The 23186-nt window shown below is 43.4% G+C and overlaps 1 protein-coding gene and 1 long non-coding RNA gene across 3 annotated transcripts in view; one reads left to right on the plus strand and one right to left on the minus strand.

The window, feature by feature from the left end:
- The window catches only part of GDF11 (growth differentiation factor 11), a 611389-nt gene that overhangs the window by 230433 nt on the left and 357770 nt on the right, over positions 1 to 23186 (minus strand). The window lies entirely within an intron of this gene.
- Positions 1 to 23186, plus strand: part of LOC135012894 (uncharacterized) — a 35738-nt gene that overhangs the window by 2225 nt on the left and 10327 nt on the right. For both annotated transcript variants that reach the window (XR_010211745.1, XR_010211739.1), the window contains exon 2: positions 18665 to 18798. This is a non-coding gene — a long non-coding RNA (uncharacterized LOC135012894). The remainder of the gene's footprint in view (positions 1 to 18664; positions 18799 to 23186) is intronic.

Genomic DNA, 23186 nt, shown 5'->3' on the forward strand with positions numbered 1-23186 from the left:
AGAAACAATGAAGTACAGAAAAGCTTTTCATAAAATACAGAGAGCATGGAGATTCTAAAGGGCCATTATGGAAATGCTTGAATAAACAGGAAAGTCTTGAGTCTGTTTTTGAAGGATTCTAGAGTGGGGGCCTCTCGAACTGTGCGGGGAAGTGAGTTCCATAGAGTCGGAGCCGCATGGCTAAAAGCTCGACCCCCCGATGAATTATGGGAGAGTCTAGGCACTGCTAAAAGTCCTTCATCTGCAGATCGCAGTAATCGAGTGGGGCAGTATGGAATCAGAAGCTGCTTCAGGTACCTTGGGTCCTGCTCGTGTAGTGCTTTGAAACTCAGTAAGCCAATCTTGAAGATGATTCGCCATCTTACAGGCAGCCAGTGAAGGGAGTAGAGGATGGGTGTTATTTGGCTGGAACGGGGCTGACTAGTTAACAGCCTGGCAGCCAGGGCCGGCGCTACCACTAGGCAGCTTTAGGCAGCTGCCTATGGGCGGCGACCACTGGAGGGCGGCACTGCACAGTGAATGAAAGAACGCTGGCTTACTTTATCACAGCCAAGCTCCTACTATTCTTTTAGAAACGAGGAGCAGCCTGCGAGTCCTGTTCCTGCAATCTGCCGCCCCCCACCTCCGCGATAGCAACACCCGGCATAGCTATGTACAGGGTGCTGCCGTGGTTCGCATGAGCTCCCGAGTACCACAAATTCCGAGCTGACACTGCAGCTCCCCCCCCCCCCCGCTCCTGCATGATGCCCGCTCCGGCACTCCATCCCCCCTGCTTACCTGCTGCCTCCCCGAGTATCTCCCCCTCCTACATCTCTTCACCAGCTTCCCCCCCTCCCCTCGCAAGTGGGCTCCCGCATGTTACCCGTTGCATCTTGTCACCAGCTTTCCGCTCTCCCCCCCCCCCCCCCCCCGCGCGCGGCAATTGGGCTCCTGCATCTTAACCGCTGCCTCCCCCCACTGCCGCTGTTCACGATGACTGCAGCTGACAGCTAGCCGTCAGCTGCACCTGGGTGGGGGTCCTGTGCCACGGCCGTCACTGTCAGCATGTCACCTGCCGCCCACTGTGACCCGCTGGCCTCCAGTGAGCCCTGCGCCAACTCGACGCTGCTTCACCACTGCCTGCCTGCTTCCTCTGGGGTGAGTACTTCATGGGACCTATCAGCTCTCTATTTACTGTGTGTATATGTGTGTATATATATATATATATATATATATATATATAAAATTAAGGGCAACACACATGATTTTCATGGGGGGGGGATCCTTACACACATGCACAGCAGGGAAGGGGTGTGTGTGTATACATGTATGTGTTCATGGGCTACAGTATGTGTTAGGGGACATGTTGTGATGCGATTTATCATTAATATCTCCTCGGAGTGTCGGCCACTGTCTTTGCTGGAAAAAAAAAAAAACATTATATATATATATATATATATATATATACTGGAAGATAGGTCGGCACTCCCCAATAACTATTATCTTGCCCCGGTGCCCTCTGTAATGCTGGTAACACTATTGTAGAAAGGAAGAGCGGCACTCAGTCTTTATGAAGAGTCAGATGTATTAAGAAAACATCAAATAGGTGGCTATTTGATTTTTTTTTTTAATACATCTGACTCTTCATAAAGACTCCGAGTGCCGCTCTTCCTTTCTTCAATAGTGTGTGTGTATATATATACACACTGGACGTATAATAATAATATAATCTCTGCTTCTTACTGAGTAAGATTAACACTAATCAAATAATGCATTTCTTACAATTAATTGCTGGAAATAGTCTAGGTGTGTTTTGTGACAGCCGACATGTTCTACATAATAATTAGACTAATGCCTAAGTGCTAGGGGAAATAGTTCAGTTCGTACACCATCTCCAAACCTTAGGTAATTTGTGTGTGTTTTTTTGTGTTTTTTTGTATTGTGCCCCGGGGATGCATTGTCAAATAAGGGGAACATCTATCCGCTGATACGCTTTAAAGATCTGAAAATTTTTGGGGGGTTATGCGCAATATGTTATTTCATGTGTAAATGTTTGTTACAGGCAGTTCCTGTTATGACATACTTACAGTGTGATCAAACTGCTCAGCGGAGAATCCCTGCACCCACTATATTTCAGTCATTTGAGTTATAACAAAAGTGATTTGAAAAACTGTACCAATGTGTGCGAGGCAGAGATTATTCCCGTTATTCATATTAATCATACCCCTAGTGTTCAGAATGATAAGATAATTGCTAATAACATTTTATGTAGGGTATTATACACACACATAAAAAGGTGGGAGATTAATTGTTATAACTAAGCACCAATTGGTGCTAATTTATCCATGAAAGAGACTTTTCTCATCTTCATTCACACTGGCACATGTTGGCTGACTGCAGGCTGAGGTTTTAGAAACTGTAAAACCTGTTATACATGGATACTAGGCAGTAAACGGGACACTATTCTGTGATATATATGTTTCTCTAACGTCCTAGTGGATGCTGGGAACTCCGTAAGGACCATGGGGAATAGCGGGCTCCGAAGGAGGCTGGGCACTCTAGAAAGATCTTAGACTACCTGGTGTGCACTGGCTCCTCCCACTATGACCCTCCTCCAAGCCTCAGTTAGATTTCGTGCCCGGCCGAGGTTGGATGCACACTAGGGGCTCTCCTGAGCTCTTAGAAAGTTATAGTCTTAGAATTTGTTATTTTCAGTGAGACCTGCTGGCAACAGGCTCACTGCAGCGAGGGACTAAGGGGAGAAGAAGCGAACTCGCCTGCTTGCAGCCGGATTGGGCTTCTTAGGCTACTGGACACCATTAGCTCCAAAGGGATCGACCGCAGGCCCAGCCTTGATGTTCGGTCCCGGAGCCGCGCCGCCGTCCCCCTTACAGAGCCAGAAGCAAGAAGATGGTCCGGAAAATCGGCGGCATGAAGACATCCTGTCTTCACCAAGGTAGCGCACAGCACTGCAGCTGTGCGCCATTGCTCCTCATACACACTTCACACTCCGGTCACTGAGGGTGCAGGGCGCTGGGGGGGGGGCGCCCTGAGGCAGCAATAAAAACACCTTGGCTGGCTAAAATACCTCAATATATAGCCCCTGGGGCTATATATGAGGTAAATACCCCTGCCAGAATCCCATAAAAAGCGGGAGAATAGGCCGCGAAAAAGGGGCGGAGCCTATCTCCTCAGCACACTGGCGCCATTTTTCCCTCACAGCTCGGCTGGAAGGAAGCTCCCTGGCTCTTCCCTGCAATTCTACAGTACAGTAAGAGGGAAAAGAGAGGGGGGGCATTAAAATTGGCACTGAGCATTCCCTGTGTGTGTGGAGTGTGTCGGTATGGCTGTGTCGACATGTTTTTGAGGACAGCCGAGTCTTCAGCTCGTGCCTGTCCAGGTGTCTCAAAAGTCATCAGGGGCTCTGAAACGCCCGTTATCTCAGGTGGCACAAGTAGATGTCGACACGGATACTGACACCAGTGTCGACGACGATGAGTCAAATTTAATGCCCGTTAAGGCCATTCACTGCATGATTGAGGCAATGAAAGAGGTGTTAAATATTTCTGATCTGATCTTACATCCAGGTACCACAAAAAAGGGTATTATGTTTGGGGAGAAAAAACTACCTGTAGTTTTCCCCCCGTCAGATGAATTAAATGAAGTGTGTGAAGAAGCGTGGGCTTCCCCTGATAAGAAATTGGTAATTCCTAAGAAGCTACTAATGGCGTTCCCTTTCCCGCCAGAGGATAGGTTACGTTGGGAAACACCCCCGAGGGTGGATAAAGCGCTCACACGTTTGTCTAAAAAGGTGGCACTACCGTCCCAGGATACGGCCGCCCTTAAGGAACCTGCTGATAGAAAGCAGGAGGCGATCCTGAAGTCTGTATATACACACTCAGGCATTATACTCAGACCAGCTATTGCGTCAGCATGGATGTGCAGTGCCGCCGCTGCGTGGTCAGATAAACTGTCAGAAAATATTGACACGTTAGACAGAGACACGATCCTGCTAACAATTGACCATATAAAAGACTCAGTCTTATACATGAGAGATGCACAGAGGGAAATCTGCCGGCTGGCATCTAAAATAAGTGCATTATCTATCTCTGCTAGGAGATGCTTATGGACTCGCCAGTGGACTGGAGATGCAGATTCCAAAAGGCACATGGAAGTCTTGCCTTATAAGGGGGAGGAATTATTTGGGGATGGTCTCTCCGACCTAGTTTCCACAGCAACATCTGGGAAGTCAGCATTTTTACCCCATGTCCCCTCACAGCCTAAGAAGGCGCCATTTTATCAGGTTCAGTCCTTTCGGTCCCAGAAAAACAAGCGGGGAAAAGGAGGGTCTTTTCTGTCAAGAGGCAGAGGCAGGGGAAAAAGGCTGCAGCAAACAGCAGGTTCCCAGGAACAAAAGTCCTCCCCCGCTTCCTCTTCCAAGTCCGCCGCATGACGGTGGGGCTTCACAGGCGGAGCCAGGTACGGTGGGGGCCCGCCTCAGGAATTTCAGCGATCAGTGGGCCCGCTCACAGGTGGATCCCTGGATCCTTCAAATAGTATCTCAGGGATACAGGCTGGAATTCGAGGCGACTCCACCCCGCCGTTTCCTAAAATCCGCCTTGCCGATTGCTCCCTCAGACAGGGAGGCGGTGCTAGCAGCGATTCACAAGCTGTATTCCCAGCAGGTGATAATCAAGGTACCCCTACTTCAACAAGGCCGGGGTTACTATTCCACACTATTTGTGGTGCCGAAACCGGACGGTTCGGTGAGACCCATTTTAAATTTGAAATCCTTGAACACATACATAAAAAAATTCAAGTTCAAGATGGAATCGCTCAGGGCGGTTATTGCAAGCCTGGACGAGGGGGATTACATGGTATCCCTGGACATCAAGGATGCTTACCTGCATGTCCCCATTTACAATTCTCACCAGGAGTACCTCAGATTTGTGGTACAGGACTGCCATTACCAATTCCAGACGCTGCCGTTTGGACTCTCCATGGCACCGAGGGTATTTACCAAGGTTATGGCGGAAATGATGATACTCCTTCGAAAAAAGGGAGTTTTAATTATCCCATACTTGGACGATCTCCTAATAAAGGCACGATCCAAGGAACAGTTGTTAGTGGGAGTGGCACTATCTCAGGAAGTGCTGAGCCAGCACGGCTGGATTCTGAATATCCCAAAGTCACAGCTGGTCCCCACGACACGTCTAATGTTCCTGGGAATGATTCTGGACACGGCCCAGAAAAAAGTGTTTCTCCCGGAGGAGAAAGCCAGGGAGTTGTCTTCTCTAGTCAGAGACCTCCTAAAACCAAAACAGGTATCGGTGCATCACTGCACGCGGGTCCTGGGAAAGATGGTAGCTTCTTATGAAGCAATTCCATTCGGCAGGTTCCATGCCAGGATTTTTCAGTGGGACCTTTTGGACAAGTGGTCCGGATCGCATCTTCAGATGCATCGTTTACTAACCCTGTCTCCACGAACCAGGGTGTCTCTTCTGTGGTGGCTGCACAGTGCTCATCTTCTGGAGGGCCGCAGATTCGGCATACAGGACTGGGTCCTGGTGACCACGGATGCCAGCCTACGGGGCTGGGGGGCAGTCACAAAGGGAAGAAATTTCCAAGGACTATGGTCAAGTCAGGAGACTGCCCTTCACATAAATATTCTGGAACTAAGGGCCATTTACAATGCCCTAAGTCAAGCAAAATCCCTGCTCCTACACCAGCCGGTGCTGATCCAGTCAGACAACATCACGGCAGTCGCCCATGTGAATCGACAGGGCGGCACAAGAAGCAGGACGGCGATGGCAGAAGCCACAAAAATTCTCCGATGGGCGGAGAATCATGTACTAGCACTGTCAGCAGTGTTCATCCCGGGAGTGGACAACTGGGAAGCAGACTTTCTCAGCAGGCACGACCTCCACCCGGGAGAGTGGGGACTTCATCCAGAAGTCTTCCAAATGATTGTAAATCAATGGGGTCGTCCACAGGTGGACATGATGGCGTCCCGCCTAAACAAAAAACTAGAGAAGTATTGCGCCAGGTCAAGAGACCCTCAGGCGATAGCTGTGGACGCTCTAGTGACACCGTGGGTGTACCGGTCAGTTTATGTGTTCCCTCCTCTACCTCTCATACCAAAGGTATTGAGAATAATAAGAAAGCGAGGAGTAAACACAATTCTCGTGGTTCCGGATTGGCCGAGAAGAGCGTGGTACCCGGAACTTCAAGAGATGATCTCAGAGGACCCGTGGTCTCTGCCGCTCAGACAGGACCTGCTGCAGCAGGGCCCCTGTCTGTTCCAAGACTTACCGCGGCTGCGTTTGACGGCATGGCGGTTGAACGCCGGATCCTGAAGGAAAAGGGCATTCCGGAGGAAGTCATTCCTACGCTTATTAAAGCCAGGAAAGATGTTACGGCAAAGCATTATCACCGCATATGGCGGAAATATGTTGCATGGTGCGAGGCCAAAAAGGCCCCAACAGAGGAATTTCAACTAGGTCGATTTCTGCATTTCCTGCAAGCAGGAGTGAATATGGGCCTAAAACTGGGCTCCATTAAGGTACAGATCTCGGCTCTGTCGATTTTCTTTCAAAAAGAACTAGCTTCAGTACCTGAAGTTCAGACATTTGTGAAAGGAGTGCTGCATATTCAGCCCCCATTTGTGCCTCCTGTGGCACCTTGGGATCTCAACGTGATGTTGAGTTTCTTAAAATCACATTGGTTTGAGCCACTAAAAACCGTGGATCTGAAATATCTCATGTGGAAAGTGGTCATGTTATTGGCCTTGGCTTCAGCCAGGCGAGTGTCAGAGTTGGCGGCTTTATCATGTAAAAGCCCTTATCTGATTTTCCATATGGATAGGGCAGAATTGAGGACTCGTCCCCAGTTTCTCCCTAAGGTGGTGTCAGCGTTTCACCTGAACCAGCCTATTGTGGTGCCTGCGGCTACTAAGGATTTGGAGGACTCCAAGTTGCTAGACGTTGTCAGGGCCCTGAAAATATATGTTTCCAGGACGGCTGGAGTCAGAAAATCTGACTCGCTGTTTATCCTGTATGCACCCAACAAGCTGGGTGCTCCTGCTTCTAAGCAGACTATTGCTCGTTGGATTTGTAGTACAATTCAGCTTGCACATACTGTGGCAGGCCTGCCACAGCCAAAATCTGTCAATGCCCATTCCACAAGGAAGGTGGGCTCATCTTGGGCGGCTGCCCGAGGGGTCTCGGCTTTACAACTTTGCCGAGCAGCTACTTGGTCAGGGGCAAACACGTTTGCAAAATTCTACAAATTTGATACCCTGGCTGAGGAGGACCTGGAGTTCTCTCATTCGGTGCTGCAGAGTCATCCGCACTCTCCCGCCCGTTTGGGAGCTTTGGTATAATCCCCATGGTCCTTACGGAGTTCCCAGCATCCACTAGGACGTTAGAGAAAATAAGAATTTACTCACCGGTAATTCTATTTCTCGTAGTCCGTAGTGGATGCTGGGCGCCCATCCCAAGTGCGGTTTATCTGCAATACTTGTACATAGTTATTGTTAACTAAATCGGGTTATTGTTGAGCCATCTGTTGAGAGGCTCTATTGTTTCATACTGTTAACTGTGTTTCATATCACGAGTTGTACGGTGTGATTGGTGTGGCTGGTATGAGTCTTACCCGGGATTCAAAATCCTTCCTTATTGTGTACGCTCGTCCGGGCACAGTACCTAACTGAGGCTTGGAGGAGGGTCATAGTGGGAGGAGCCAGTGCACACCAGGTAGTCTAAGATCTTTCTAGAGTGCCCAGCCTCCTTCGGAGCCCGCTATTCCCCATGGTCCTTACGGAGTTCCCAGCATCCACTACGGACTACGAGAAATAGAATTACCGGTGAGTAAATTCTTATTTTATTGTCACAAAAGTATCCAGTAGAAAATTAAGCTGAGTCAGAATCTTCTGCCCGCAGGCAGAGGTTTCAGAACTGTAAAACTTGTTACACATGGATACAAGGCAGCTAATAGGATACCACATTGATATATATGTTTATTGTCACAATAGTATCCAGTAGAAAAATCGAGCTGAGTTAGAATCTTCTGCCTGTAGGGGAAGTGTAGACAGATACACACAGCTATTCATAGCAGGCAGTAAAAAGTCGGAAAATACATCTAACAAGCAGCAATGCATCAATGTGATTAGGATGATCATGAGTATTTAAACAAGCTAAGGTATGGAAAATGCTCTGTTATTGGAGATACATACCATGACTTCAGTATAAATTAATAATAGGTAAGAGGTTGTGTCAGCTAAGATACATATCATTAACTACTGGCTATGATTCATGTACATCTGATTTTATTCACTATTCTTGTGTTACCATATTACACATGACATGCTCATGAATATATTCACCACATACCAATATATTTATTCAATACAATTAATTGTTCTAAATTAAATATTAGAATACTTTATTGAGGGGTGTAATAAAATGAATGCACATATCTGAGTGGCATGTACACATAGATACTGCCTCTATATCTACCCCGCCTATTTTAGGAAAGTTTATTAAAGGTTACGGTTTAACTTATTTAAATCATGTCAAACTCATTATACAAAAAAAATGTTCATCTAAAAGAGTGCTCCCAAAAAGCAATCTACTTCTAGTGTTGCTCTCTTGCAACGAATATTTGGTTATTATATATATAGTTCCAAAGGTCCAGCACTCCAATAATAGAAAGAATAGCCGCTGGTGCTGCACAATTCCATATACGTCAAAGATTCGGCACTCGGAGTAATAAACACAGTACACAGATTACAACAACGTTTCAGTGCTTTACTACTATCCTCAGGTTACCTTGTAATCTGTCTACTGCGTTTATTACGCCGGGTATATATACACAGATCCGACGCTTCCATTAGGCAGCTTTAAGCAGCGTGCCCTGAGGGGGCAGACCCACTCTTCTCTCCCCATCCAAGGAGGATGACAATGGCTGTGAAACTTGTAGGAAGCCAACTTTACATCTGGGGGACTGGACAGTTGGTATTGGGGTGTGTGTGAGGAAGGGGGGGGGGGCGGAGAAGGGGGGGTGGGGGTGGCAGTAAGAAGATGGTTTGCCTAGGGTGCTGAGAAACCTTGCACCGGCCCTGCTGGCAGCTGTGTTTTGCACCAGCTGTAAGCAGTACAATTCTTTTGCTCGGAGGCCCAGGTAGAGGGCATTGCAGTAGTCTAATTGAGATGATACCAATGCATGTATGACTTTTGGCAGATCATCTGAGGGAATTAAGTGCTTGATTCTGGCTATGTTCCTCAGACGAAAGAATGAGAATTTTATTGTGGCTGATATCTGATGTTTAAGTGTCAAGCCACCATCCAGGACAATGCCAAGATTCTGCACATGAACAGTGGTACAGTTGATTCGCTGTGCTGCAGTCTTGTCCTTTGATGTTGCTGTCCGATCATAAGGACCTCTGTTTTATCCGGATTCAGTCGCAGCCAACTGGCATTCATACACAGCCATTTAGGGTTCTTATTGGGTTCTCAGTGCCAGGAGCAAAGGACAAGTACAGTTGTGTATCATCTGCATAGTACACTTCTCAAATTTACATCTGTATAGATTTACCAATTTTTTTACACTAATTAATATTTACAACCGGGAAAATCATAAACTCCCATGCGAAGAACACATAGAACAGCTAGCATATGTATATATATGCTGTATACACATGAGTACAGTATATAATGTATACACTGGATCTGGTCAGGATCCCAGCGATAAATAAACCCATCCAGATTGAGATCCTTGCACCAGCATCCCAAACGACTGACTGCCGGGTCGCCAGAGAGGTAAGCAGAGGGGAGGGCGGGGGAGGTTAGGTTTAGGCTGTGGGGAAGGAGGGCGAGGGCAGTAAGGGTTAGGCTGAGGGAAGGAGGGTTTAGGTTTATGCTGCGAGGTGGAGGGGTTAAGTTTAGGCACCAACGGGGAGGGTTAGGGTTATGCTGCGGGGATGGGGGAGGGTTAGGTTTAGGCTGCAGTAAGGGAGGGTTAGTGGGTTATGGGGGACGGTTAGCATACTACCTGACCCCCATCTGGATTCTATCTATTGGGATGCCACAGTTGGTATTCTGACCGCCGGCATTCCAGCTGCCGGCATGTTTGCCCCACATACATAGGCACAGATAAATGGAGCTCCAGGTTAATATCACAGTACACAAAGAGCAGTACCAGACGTTACACACTAACCTGTGGGATGCATGTACATTTCAGCTCAGGAATGGTGACAGCTGCCCTTATTCCATGTGTTCCTCAGCACAGTATTTTCAGCTGCAGCTCAGCCTTTGTGGTCCCACTTCCATCACAATTTCAGAGCCACTATCCGGCTGCTAGTTCCCACTACTTGCCAAGTAAGATGTGTGAACTGTCTGAGTGGATGGTGAACGGACGGAGCTTTGGCCTGCCAGGGGGCAGGGTTTTTTTCCATCTGTAAGTGGGCGGGGCATCGGTGGCTGTGTGGCTATGAGTGGGCGGGGCTTTCAGACATCCGCTGGTGAATTAGCATAGCTCTAAGAACGGCTGGAATGAATGGGTGTGGCGCTGACAGGATGTTTTTCCCCGATTTTGTGCAGCCATGAGGGGGCGGGGCTTCAGTGACAGCATATAAGTGGGTGGGCTTTCGGACAGCCCCAGGTGAAGGAGTGTGTGTGGCTAGGACGGCTGGGGGTGAATGGGCAGGACACTGCAATTCTGCTGGTGTTGACAGGACTTTTTTTTTTACCCGTCAACACAGTCTATACTGCAGTGGATCCTTTGGGCCTATTTGTATGGGAGGGCCTGAAGCTGCAGCTCCACCTGCCCCATTGTTAATCCGGCTCTGCCAGACATGCATATTATCAGTACACAAGGTGCAAGGTATAGTTGCAGATATAAAAATTTTATTATATTTAAAGTCCACTCTAATAAACATATCAATAACCTTCCCCTTTCCAAACAGAGCAGGAACCATACAGTACTTTATATATTTTTTTAAATGGTTCAAACAACAGAAGGACACTGAAGATAGAAGATTAGACAACCAGATTAGAGAAGAATCAGGATAGTATCGAAGATACCAAGAAATAGAAAAAGGACATTGGGATAAAATGGCTTGATCCCAAAGACTCTCACCCCAGTGGTTTTAAACTGGAGAAAGGGCTGTGTGATGGGTGTGGGTGTAGTATAGAAGATCTACATTGTCTAGGTAGACAGTCATTAGGTCGACCCCATATGGTTGACATGCATTAGGTTGACTTTGACAAAAGGGCGATCTATGAAAGGTCGACACTGGAAAAGGTCGACATGGACACAATGTTGACAGGATCAAAAGGTCAACATGGCAACTGTTGACACAAAAATGTTCGACAAAATGTTTTTTGCATTTTTGGGGTTAGTGTGGATATTTTTTTCATTTGGGTCCACTATTTATAGAAACGTGTCACTCGCCACGCTTCAGGCACAGTGTCTCACTTTGCTTGCTACAAGGTTACTAAAGGTTATGATTTGTGACCTGGATAGTCAAAGAAGGAAAAAGTAAAATAAATTAAAAACACCCACAAAACATGTGTCGACCATATGTGTGTTGACCATTTCTATGTCAACCATTTGAACCTATTGAGCTTTTGTCCATGTCCAGTGTCGATCTTTCATAGGTCGACCTTTTGTCCATGTTGACCATAATGCATGTTGACCATATGGGGTCAACCTCATGACTGTCAACCTAGACATAGTCCTGATCCCGATGGCAGTTTGGCAGAGCTGGGAGAATAGCCTCCAGGGGCAAAATTTACTAAAGTTTGATTTTGCTGTTTCAAGGGATTTGGCATTCTGTTTCAATTCAATTTCAATTTGATTTGGGTTGAACAGATTAACTAAAGCCCAAATCGAATGTCAAATTGATTCTAAAGGCAGATTCAATTCATATCCCAATAGAAATTAAATATCTGAAAAACATCAATGTTTTCCCATAGAACAACATGAAATCCCCAAATTTACTAAAGTTTGATTTGAAATTGACCTCAAAATCGAACCTCAAATCTCTAAATGTTTAGAATGATCTTAGACATTCGATTTTGGCTTCTAAACCCATTGTAAAGATAGGAAATTGATAGTGATTACTTTTTAAGTACCAAAAAACACATAGGGCTGTGTAGAAGTAGCAAAAATGGATGCCCAAAGCTATGGTATGTTGTGCACCTACCTACACAATGTAAAACACCACCTGAGAAAAACCTGGAGAATAAATCTGAACATCATCAGCAGCTTCATGAGTTGAACAGAGCACATATTTATACTTATAGATATCATTTTTATTTATTATGCAATAGCTTGCACCAGAGCACAATTTTGGGCAATTTTGCTGAAAATACATTACAATTTACCAAAAACATGAGTGAAGTAATTGCCTATCCTGATTCATCCCATGAAGTCTACATACTAAGCAATTAATCCCTGTCTGTCAAAAATCTTGTTTGACAAATGCTAGAGGGATGGTTGTTGTGTAAGATACCAGTATGTGTTAATAGAACACCTAATAAAGAGGCACATATAGCCACCCAATCCATAAGAGAATGCTTTTTTAAATAAAACTTTTTATTCAAAATGCATATTTGTATATAATTTTGCAAAAAAGTTTGACATTGTGCTCTGTTGCCGTCAATTGCATAATGGCATTAAAAATAAACCAAATTAAAAAGACATCAATTATGTTTTCACATTTAAAACAATGTAAAGAGAGAGCTTCCCCTTTAATTTGTGTGCATGTTTTACATTTGAACCAATAGGAAGCAATGAGGGTGTTCTATTCGATTTTACATTTGCTTGGGATTTCAAAGGGGATTTGAGGTTCGATTTAGGAAGGGATTTCATACATTTAATTCTAAATCCCTTCCAATGATGGATCCACATCGTATCTGATTTGAAAATCAAATGCAAAATCGATTTTTAGTAAATAAGGCATATTTCAATTAGTTTACAAATACCAAATAGAATCTATTTCAATCGATTTGGAAGATTCATAAAGTCCTTTCCAAAATCGAATTTTAGTAAATATACCTTCAGTTTTCCAACAATCTTCTACACATTCCAGAGAGATTAAGGGATATATTTATTAACATTTTTTTTACTAAAAATAATGTGAAAAAGGGTGTTTTTGCACACTTTTCACATTATTTTAGTATCACTTAAATGTATTAAAGGGTCTTTGGAGCAATTTTTGTGAAAAACTGTTCCAAACCCTTTAATTCACTTTTTTTAGTAGTCAGATCGCATTTCCCATACTTATAATAGGAAATGCAATCTGGGCAAATTTACGAAAAACAAATTTGTTAAAAAAAAATACAATGAGCTTCAGCTCGCGTTATCACAGAGCTCACTGCGAGATCCTTACTTCTGCAGAGAAAGCTGTGCAGGGACCGGGCTCCGGTGATCAGCTTTGTGTTTCCGATGGACACACAAGCTGATCAAAGTTTTAAAAAAAAGTTGAAAAAAAACCATACTTACCAGTCCCAGGAGCTGGTGATCGGTGCTCCGGTGTGGGCTGCCGGTCATTGGGACCTCCTGTGCGCTGCTGTGACCTGGGGTGCAGTAAAGTTATGTTTCAAAACCGCAGATCACTTTACAGCACCGGGGGTTACTGCAGCGCACAGGATCAGCAGCCCGGCAGGCCTGCAGAAGAACCAATCACTGGCTCCTGGGACTGGTAAGTATGTATACAGGTGGGAAGGGGGAGTAGTCACGGGGTGGGGTGGGGGGTACCTGGTGGCGGCGCATACGCAGCAGGACATCAATGTATTTTTTCAGAAAACTACCTTGATAATGCTGTGGAGGCCGTTTGCAGAGACCGAGCTTTCTTCCTGCATGCGATAATAGATACATCCATGCGACGTACAATTATCGCATTGCGAGTCTGGCTGCATCTGAGTATGCAGATGGTGATAAATTGGCCCCTAAGCCTCTATAATATAACAGTGAATTTTAGCTTGCCAATATCCTGTATTCAGTATAGACTATAGCTAAATATCACTATTATATTATGTGTGCAGGACAATCTAAATTATCCTGAGGAAGTAGTGGGGAGAAGTACAAATAATGACTAGGGGCCTAATTTAGACCTGATCGCAGCAGCAAAATTGTTCTCTAATGGACAAAACCATGTGCAGTCCAGGTGGGGCAAATATAACGTGCAGAGAGAGTTAGATTTGGGTGGGGTGTGTTTAAACTAAAATCTAAATTGCAGTGTAAAAATAAAGCTGCCAGTATTTACCCTGCACAGAAACAAAATAACCCATCCAAATCTAAATTTCTCTGCACATGTTATGTTATATCTGCACCCCGCTCCCCACGCAGTGTATATGGTTTTGCCCATTAGAGTACAATTTTTCTGCAGCGATCAGGTCTGAATTATGCCCTTGATATGTGCGCTGGAGATTTTCTTGTAGCATATCCATCTCCCCAGTGTTTCCTTTGTTGTGGGCAGAGATTGCTGACAAGAATAATATCATCACACTGTACTCTTCCTACCACTCCTCTGTCAGATTCAGTTCACATGATTGTCAGTCTCTTTCAGAAGTCCAGGATATTAACCAGTATTTCAAGTTCTTCTGGTCAGCAAATATGGTCCAAACAAGTGCAACAAAATAATTTCAAAGTCCCGCTTACATGAACTTTAAGACCACCCACTTCATTAATTTTAATTTATACTTCTCTCCTGTTATGCTAATTTGAGCTTTATATATGCCTTAAGGTGGCCACCACACATCACAACAATATTGTTGTATCAACCAACAAACTAATTGGAACAACTAGTTGGTTGGAACAATAATAATAGTCCAGTCCAAAAAATATCAGAGCTGTCTATTAATCATTTATTCAACTTAATCATAAGTAGGCAGACATCAGCCGGCATTGTCTGTCTGCTTTTTTTCACACTTCGCTCTTCTTGGCTCTGGGATAGCAGAAGTTTGTTGTCTGCTGTCCCAGGATCACACCAGGACCTTTGCCCCAGGCGCCGCTCTTGCATCTGTAGTTCTGCTAGTACTGCAGCAAGCTCTGCTTCCAGGAAATACTGTGGCCCCTTCACTGGCTATCATTCCCGATATGCTTAGTATCGCCTTTCGGGTCCGCAGCATAATGTTCATCTGAATCCAAATATGTTTTGACAGCTATCCAGGAATATTCCCTATAAAAGTGAGCATTGATTTGTCTCTCCCTCTCTCCCTGCTTCATGCCTGTACTTCCAGAAATGTTTTTTTTTTCTTCACCATTTGTCCATGATTCCTTTCTAGGCTATCATCCATCTTTTGGTCTCTGACTTCCTTCCATAAACACATTGGGGGATATTCAGGGGCATTTTAAGAGAGGAGGGGACCTGCGTGCAGCCTCCGTTGCGGACCCCATCCTCTCTGGTAGCAAGTAGACTCTGCAGCAAGTAGACTCTGGCATAATGCCAGAGTCTACTGCACATGCGCAGGTCTCCGGGAACATGGCGCCTACGTAAATCACTCGGAAATGGCTGCAGCGGCCATTTTCTGAGTGATTTATGCCCGCACTGGAGGGCCGCCACCGTGGTACTCCGGAGTGGTAAGTAGAATATATGGGTTCAGTGTGTGCGGTGTGGGACCCTCTTGACTTAGGGGCCCATGTGCACCGCACACACTGTACCCATTTTAAAAACGGCTATGGGAATATTTAAGAAACATAATTCTCTCTCTAAAAAAAAAAAAAAAGATAAATCTCTCTTTTACAGTGGCAGTTGCAGCGTAGTCCAAATTCAAATAGGGGAGCTAAACCATTTGCCAACCTAAACACTGAAAAACATTGCCAGTTGGGACTCACTAGCAGTTGGTGTGGCTCCCCTATTTGAATTTTGGACTGATCTGCAACTGCCACCAGAGAAGAGATATTTATCTACTTTTTTTTTTTTTAGATAATTATATATTTCTTTGTACTTCCTTCCGCTATCATTTCCTCTCTGGCTATTGCAGCACAAACCCTTTGCTTGTATTTTTGTATTTCAGTGTTTATCTCTGGCTTTTTCTTTTTTGTCCTTTTCACAGGATTCAGTATGGGATCCTGATGGTCGGGATCCCAGCAGTCATAAGACCAACGTCGATATCCCGACAGGCGGGATCCCAAGGGCGAGCACAGCTTGTCCCCCTGCGGGGTTGCTGCGCTTCGGGCTCGGAGACGAGCTTCTATCGCCACACTAATTTATTCCCCCATGGGGGGTGGCGTGGAGATTCCAACTGCCGGGATCCCAACAGCCGGGAAAATAACTGCTTCCCCTTTTCACATACTAGTAGTCTATGAGCCAGAAGCCAGTTCTCTTTTGTAATTCATTATGGATAACATTTATTAAACAGATTTTGTGGGAATTCCCCAATCAAATGTAAGTATTCCTTGATCGCAATAGCAGCCCCCTTTGGTTACTATGGGGGCTGCTAAATTATTAAGATTTAGTAAGATCTAGAATGCCAAGCATTTTGGAGCTTGGCCCCGACTGAAGATGTTGTTAGCTATTGTAGCCTAGAGGCTACATATCGCATAATTTACAGAGAGCATGGTAATAGCCACTCGCACATACTCTATCTGATGACTGCACGTGCACAGATGGTCCTGAAGCAAAAAAGTAAACTGATCTATGATGTGATCTCTTTACTTTAAACATTGCAGGGGCAGGTTACTATCAGAGCCCCTGTCCCTGGATGTTATTTTTAATACATCCAGACGATACAGAATTTTCTATTGCTGTGAATAGCAGAAGAAATGTTAATTATCAGGTCTAAAACCCAATAATTAATACATGGGCCCCTTAGAAACCATACTAACTCACAGTATACAGTACATAGAACAAGACTTGTTAACGTGATATTAAACTGATTGTTGAAGTTTGCTGGCTACTATAAAATTATGATCATTACAACCTGTTTGGTATGACTAGTTAATCATACACCTGACTATAATCCTACAAAATCCCTGACTCTGTGCAAGTGTACCTAGAAGAATTTATGCTGTTTGGCAAAGGGTGTTTAACTTAAAAACTTGCACATACAGTACATTCATGCTTTAACTTAAATGCCTTCTTTCTCAAACACACCATGCACCTCAAATTGCACTTCATTGCACTCCATGGTATTCTCTCCAAAGCTAATACGTCATCTACTCTCCCTGTAACCCACCCTGCTGTACACATTGCCACCTCAATTATCCACTCACCTCTTATTAACACTCATGAGCTTTTTACTCATCTTTGTACTCTGACAATAACATCCACAACTGGTCACCATAAAAAACATTCACAAATCTCATACAACTATATTGATTTCTCTCTATTACTGCTATTAGCTGGTGACATTTCACCTAATCCATGCCCTAAACACTTGCCCCACTCACATTCACCTGATTTACAGCAATATAGAAATACAGCTAACCTAATAAACATCACGTCTCCCATCTCCCTCCAAATCACTAAAATGTGGCTTATGGAATGCACGCTCTGTTTGTAACAAACTAAAATCTGTTTGTGACCTCTTCATATCTAACAACTTCAACCTGCTGGCTATTACAGAAACATGGCTCACACAACCAGACACGGCCTCCCCTGCAGCACTGTCACACAGTGGTCTCCACTTCACACACAACCCCAGGCCTGGTAACAGTAAAGGTGGTGGGGTTGGATTATTACTATCCCAATCTTTCGCATACACAGTTCTAGAACAGGTTGGTTTACTCATATTTACATAATTGAAAGTACATTCTATCAGAATTTACACTCCTTTCTCTCTGCGTGTTGCAGCTATGTATTGCCCACCTGGGCAACCCAAACAATTTTAGAAGATTTTTCTGCCTGGCTCCCTCACTTCCTACCCTCTGACATCTCCACCATTATCATTGAAAATTTCAATATTACCATTGATAGTCCAAAATCTGCCTTTCATGCCTCCAAACTACTCTCTCTAAATCCAATGGCATTTTCTTCAGGACAACATCATGTCTTGATATCCTGATGGAAATGCTGTTGGATTAAAGTAGGCATTGAAACGTTGCACTATATTTGCTAACCAGACTGAATTTTTTTTATGCGTGGAATGCCGCTTCCTATGGGTGATTGTATATATATATATATATATATATATATATATATGTATGTATATATATATATATATATATTGTCCATAGCAGCCGGCACTCCTACTCTTGAAAAACAGCGGGTCCCCGTGCCAGTGTAGTCCAACATATATTTCTAAAAAATCACGGCACTGGAGACTAGTTGAATGAAGCAACATAACTTGTATTATGGGTAGACGCACGTTTCTGAGCTACAGCTCCGTCCTCAATACCATACAACTTGTATGGTATTGAGGACGGAGCTGTAGCTCCGAAACGTGCGTCTACCCATAATACAAGTTATGTTGCTTCATTCAACTAGTCTCCAGTACCGTGATTTTGGAGAAATATATATATATATCTATATTAAATATATAAAAAATGTTCCTGCTAGGCCGTTTCAGCAGGGTGCCACAACCTTCCCATTTTTAGAATGTTAAAAAGCACCCTGCCCTTTTTATGTGCACCCTGCAGGATCATAAATTGCCTCCTAGTATACAGAATGCAACATTCATAGTGCTTGTTGTTTACTTCTTGCCTGCCTCTGAAACTGGAACACAATTTCTATCTTTAGCAAAGTGGATCGCAGAGGAGGGACTGTAAATGGCATCAAAGTGGATCGCAGAGGAGGAACTGTAAATGGCATCACTGCTGTGGCTGCCTGCAAAACACAACACTCTGATGAAGAGTGAAAGAACAGGATAGGCAGTAAGCATGTACTACTTAAAGTATTTCCCTAGTAGAAGAACATACTTGTTTTGTACCTATTTTGTATATTTTAACCCTTTGCTTAACTTTTCTGTTTTATAATACATAAGGATTATAACTACTTCGGCACTGGAAGATACATTTATTATTATCTACTTATTAGTAATATGCTACAGCCAATCTTTCAAGAAGACTGGACATGTACAGTATTTTTCTTAGTACAGATGGTGGGTGTTACACGGGTGTCATATATATATATATATATATATATATATAGGGGTATATGATACACTAAGGGGAAAATATATATATAAAAACTATATATATATATATATATATATATATGTGTGAAAAAAGTGAAGAATAGCGCCTAGGACGATCCTAATATAAACAAAGACATATAGTAAATATATACCTACAATCATTAAACACCCCCCAGCTATTAGTGGGTGGCAGCTCCTGCCCAGAAGTGGGTTACAGATATACAAAAATGGAGTGCAAAAGAGCGCCTACTGGTGTTTTGATTTGGAATAATTACAATGTGATAATTCACCATGTGAGACGTGAGAGAGTGTGAAATACCAGAGTATGACTTATCTCTTTACACGTCTTCAATTCTGATGACACTTTGATGCATGTAAATTAAAAAAGAAAGAGAAACATAGTGTGTACTGTATAAACCAAATACTATTAATTAGGAACCTAGCTGGTCCCAATAACCGAATGAGAGCATGGTAAAATAAAAAGGTATAACAATTTAATAAACAGTCCTGAAGCAAATGTAGGTAGCAAACGTACAAGATGAACATATAAAATCAGCTTATCTGTCCACTCTGGGAATTTCAGGGTTTAGGCAGCAAGTCCCAGTGTCATAAAATTATGGCAATTGAGTAAACAGTCCTGAAGCAAATGCAGGTAGCAAACGTACAAGATAAACAAATAAAAACAGCTTATCTGTCCACTCTGGGAAGTTCAGGGTTAAGCAGCAAGTCCCAGTCCCAAGGCGTTTCATCCTAAAGCAGAGGACTTCATCAAGGGGATGCACAATGAGAGCAAAGCAGGAGTTAAATAGCAGACATACAAGGGTCACATGGGACAGGAAGTGTGACATCACTTCCTGTCAAAGGATTGAAAACCGGGTTTATGTAAAGATAAAAAGAAGCAATCTTAACTAAAAGTACATATAGTGTAAGACCCAGTATTATAAAGGGGATAGAACAACGTAAAAATGAGTATTAAAATATCATAAAAAGCGGTGACATCACTTCCGCCGGAAACGTATATGCCAGGAAGCCAGGAATCCTATCTTGTGGCTTTGAAGCGCAGGGTGAGCCGCGCCACGTCACTTCCGCCGGATGCTGATGTTAAGAACAGGGGCGGTAGTCATAGAATACAGTGCTGGAACGCACTGTGAGCCGCAGTTCGTCACTTCCGCTGTGACGCGCGGCGGCGGAACGTCACTTCCGGTCCGGCTTAGTAGAGAGGCATAAGCAGTCTTAAAGTCAGTCTTAGAGTCACTTCCGGGATATTGTGAAACGCACGGCCATTTTTCTAAAGTTTTCCTCAGGCCACTTCATACTTTAAAATGTACTGAAACGCACAGCCATTTTTTGACATAGAGACAATGATAAAATACATTGTTAAGGTAATTGTTATTAGCACACATATAATATATTTATATTAATAGTGATGTGAATCATATGGTATATTGGTGAATATATAGAAGTGAAAGATATAAAATGAGTGTGTATGGAGGTGGATGCATAAATCTATAAATGGATAACAAGTGAAAGATTAAGTGTACAGGTGATAGTGACATAATTTTATGAAATCCAATAATGCTAGGAAAATAATGTTCATAGAAAAGGGGCGATTTCAAAACCTTCGTTAAAGCCAAGGGGTGCAAGTGTCTGTAGTTAAAAAATCCAAAACATTTCTCTCTTGGATAGCTTGTTCAAAATATCGCCACCTCTTTCTCCCAGTTGGACAATTTCAATACCTTTGAAAGTCATTTCCTCAGGGTTTGACCTATGTACTTCATGAAAGTGCCTGTAGATTGCGTGTGTGGTTATCTTGTTTTTGATATTTCTTACGTGCTCCTGAATACGCAATTTAAGTATTCTTTTGGTTTTCCCAATATACTTTAAACCACATGGGCATTCCAGAAGATAGATAACCATTGTGGAATTACAGTTTATGAAATGCTTGATTGTATACTCCCAAGAATTTTTACTGTTTGAGAACCTTTTCCGATCACGATGGACCAGTTTACAGATATTACAGCTTCCACATTTATAGCAGCCCTGGCATTTTTTAGTTTGGTTGGTTATGACGGGTTTAAGTAAACTTGGTGCCAGGATCTCTTTTAGGTTTCTTGTTTTCCTATATACTATTTGGGGTTGAGGAGGCAGTATATCTTTTAGAACCGGATCCATCATTAAAATATTCAAATGTTTGTTGAGAGACTGGCGGATGATCTTTTCATGGCAGCTATAGGTTGTAATGAATGGGGCTGTGAACTTATTCTCCGTTAGATTAATATCTGCCAAGTTGTTGAGTTCTGGATTGGTGCGGGTTTTTTAGTGCTTTTTCAATGACATCCACTGGGTACTCTCTTTCTTTAAATCTGTCTGCATAGATTCTAAGTTGTTTGTCTTGGTCCTCAATGGAGCTACAGTTTCTCTGTACCCGGTGAAATTGGGAGTAAGATATATTAGTTTTCCAATTTTGTTGATGACAGCTTTTAAAGTGAAGATAGCTGTTAGTGTCCACTTTTTTGATATGGTTACAGGTTGTGATCTTTAGGTCTTTTGAGGAAAGTGTCAGGTCCAGAAATTCTATTGAATCCTGGTTATGCTTCTCTGTGAACTTGAGGTTAAACTGGTTACAAGAGATGTTTTGAAAGAATTCCAGAAAAGATGACTCTGTTCCATCCCAAATAATGATGATATCGTCAATGTACCTTTTGTACAGTATCAATTGACTGGAGAATGGATTGTTCGAATGAATGTGTTCCTCTTCCCAGCTCCCCATCAACAGATTCGCGAAGCTTGGTGCGAAGATTGTCCCCATCGCGGTGCCACACGTCTGTAAGAAGAAGAAGTCTATGAATTTGAACTAATTGTGGCTTAAGATAAACCGGATGAAGTCACAAATAGCTTCTCTGTGTGTTGGTGTCAGTTCCATATCTCTGTCTAGGAATTTTTTGCATGCTGAGATTCCAGTTTCATGGATGATGCAGGTGTACAAGCTTTCTACGTCGATTGTGATCCACCAGTAGGTTTCTTTCCAAGAGCCGTTTTTGAGGATGTCTAATACACTATTGGTGTCTTTGAGATATGAGGGTAATTTTATCACATATTTACTTAGAAAGACATCAATATACTCCGACAGATGGGATGTGAGGGAATCAATCCCTGCGATGATGGGTCTTCCTGGGGGCTTTTGCAAGTTTTTATGTATTTTCGGCAGAAAATAGAATATAGGAATAACCGGGGAGGATGTCATGAGGAATTGATATTAATCCTTGTCCAGTATCTGGCAGCGTAAGTAATGTACCAATAGGATTCTTAGTTCGTCGATATATATATATATATATATATATATATATATACTATATATATACACACAGTATACATGAAGTATACATGAAGCCCATGAAGTATATCACATGTCGTGCGCTGGCTTGGTGGGTATATAAGGTGTACGATTGGTTGTCTTTACACATATCATGGGTAAAAGTGGCGATTTTTCCGAGTTGCAAAAGGGATGATTATCGGCTTTCAGGCCAAGGGTGGCAGTATTTCTGAAATGGCGCAGTTTGTGACCTGTTAATGTGCTGCTGTGGTGAAGATGTATCATGACTGGACAAATGGCACCATGGCGAATAACCGATGTGGAAACTGCAGAGCACCATGTGCCATTGATGTGAGAGGTGAACGTCAACTACGAAGGTGCATGGGGCTGACTGACATGCTGCAGTCAAAATTAACCTGGGGGCTACAAGACGTGTGTCTAAAACAACAGTAAAGCTGCGTGTAGCTGCTGTCTGTGCTGTACATGGCAGTTACTCTGGGTATAAACTGGTGGTCATAATAATGTGACTCGACTGTGTACCATCCTTCAAATTATTAGGGACACCAGATATTCTAATTAAACAAATGTGTTTAACTAAAGATTACTAATAGAAATTCTTACCCAGCTCAATAGCACTGCTAAATAGTAGAAGCAGATAATATGGATCACTGCACACCTGACCCAGAACAGCACAGATAAGAAGTCACTATGCAATCATATGCTGCTGTCTCTCCTGCCAGGGGTTCCACAAGGAAGGGCTAATGAGATGTGTCAGCAGGTACTCTTGAGCAACTACAGCAGATCACAGTGAT

This window comes from Pseudophryne corroboree, chromosome 2 (genome assembly GCF_028390025.1).
Source record: "Pseudophryne corroboree isolate aPseCor3 chromosome 2, aPseCor3.hap2, whole genome shotgun sequence".
NCBI lineage: Eukaryota > Metazoa > Chordata > Amphibia > Anura > Myobatrachidae > Pseudophryne > Pseudophryne corroboree.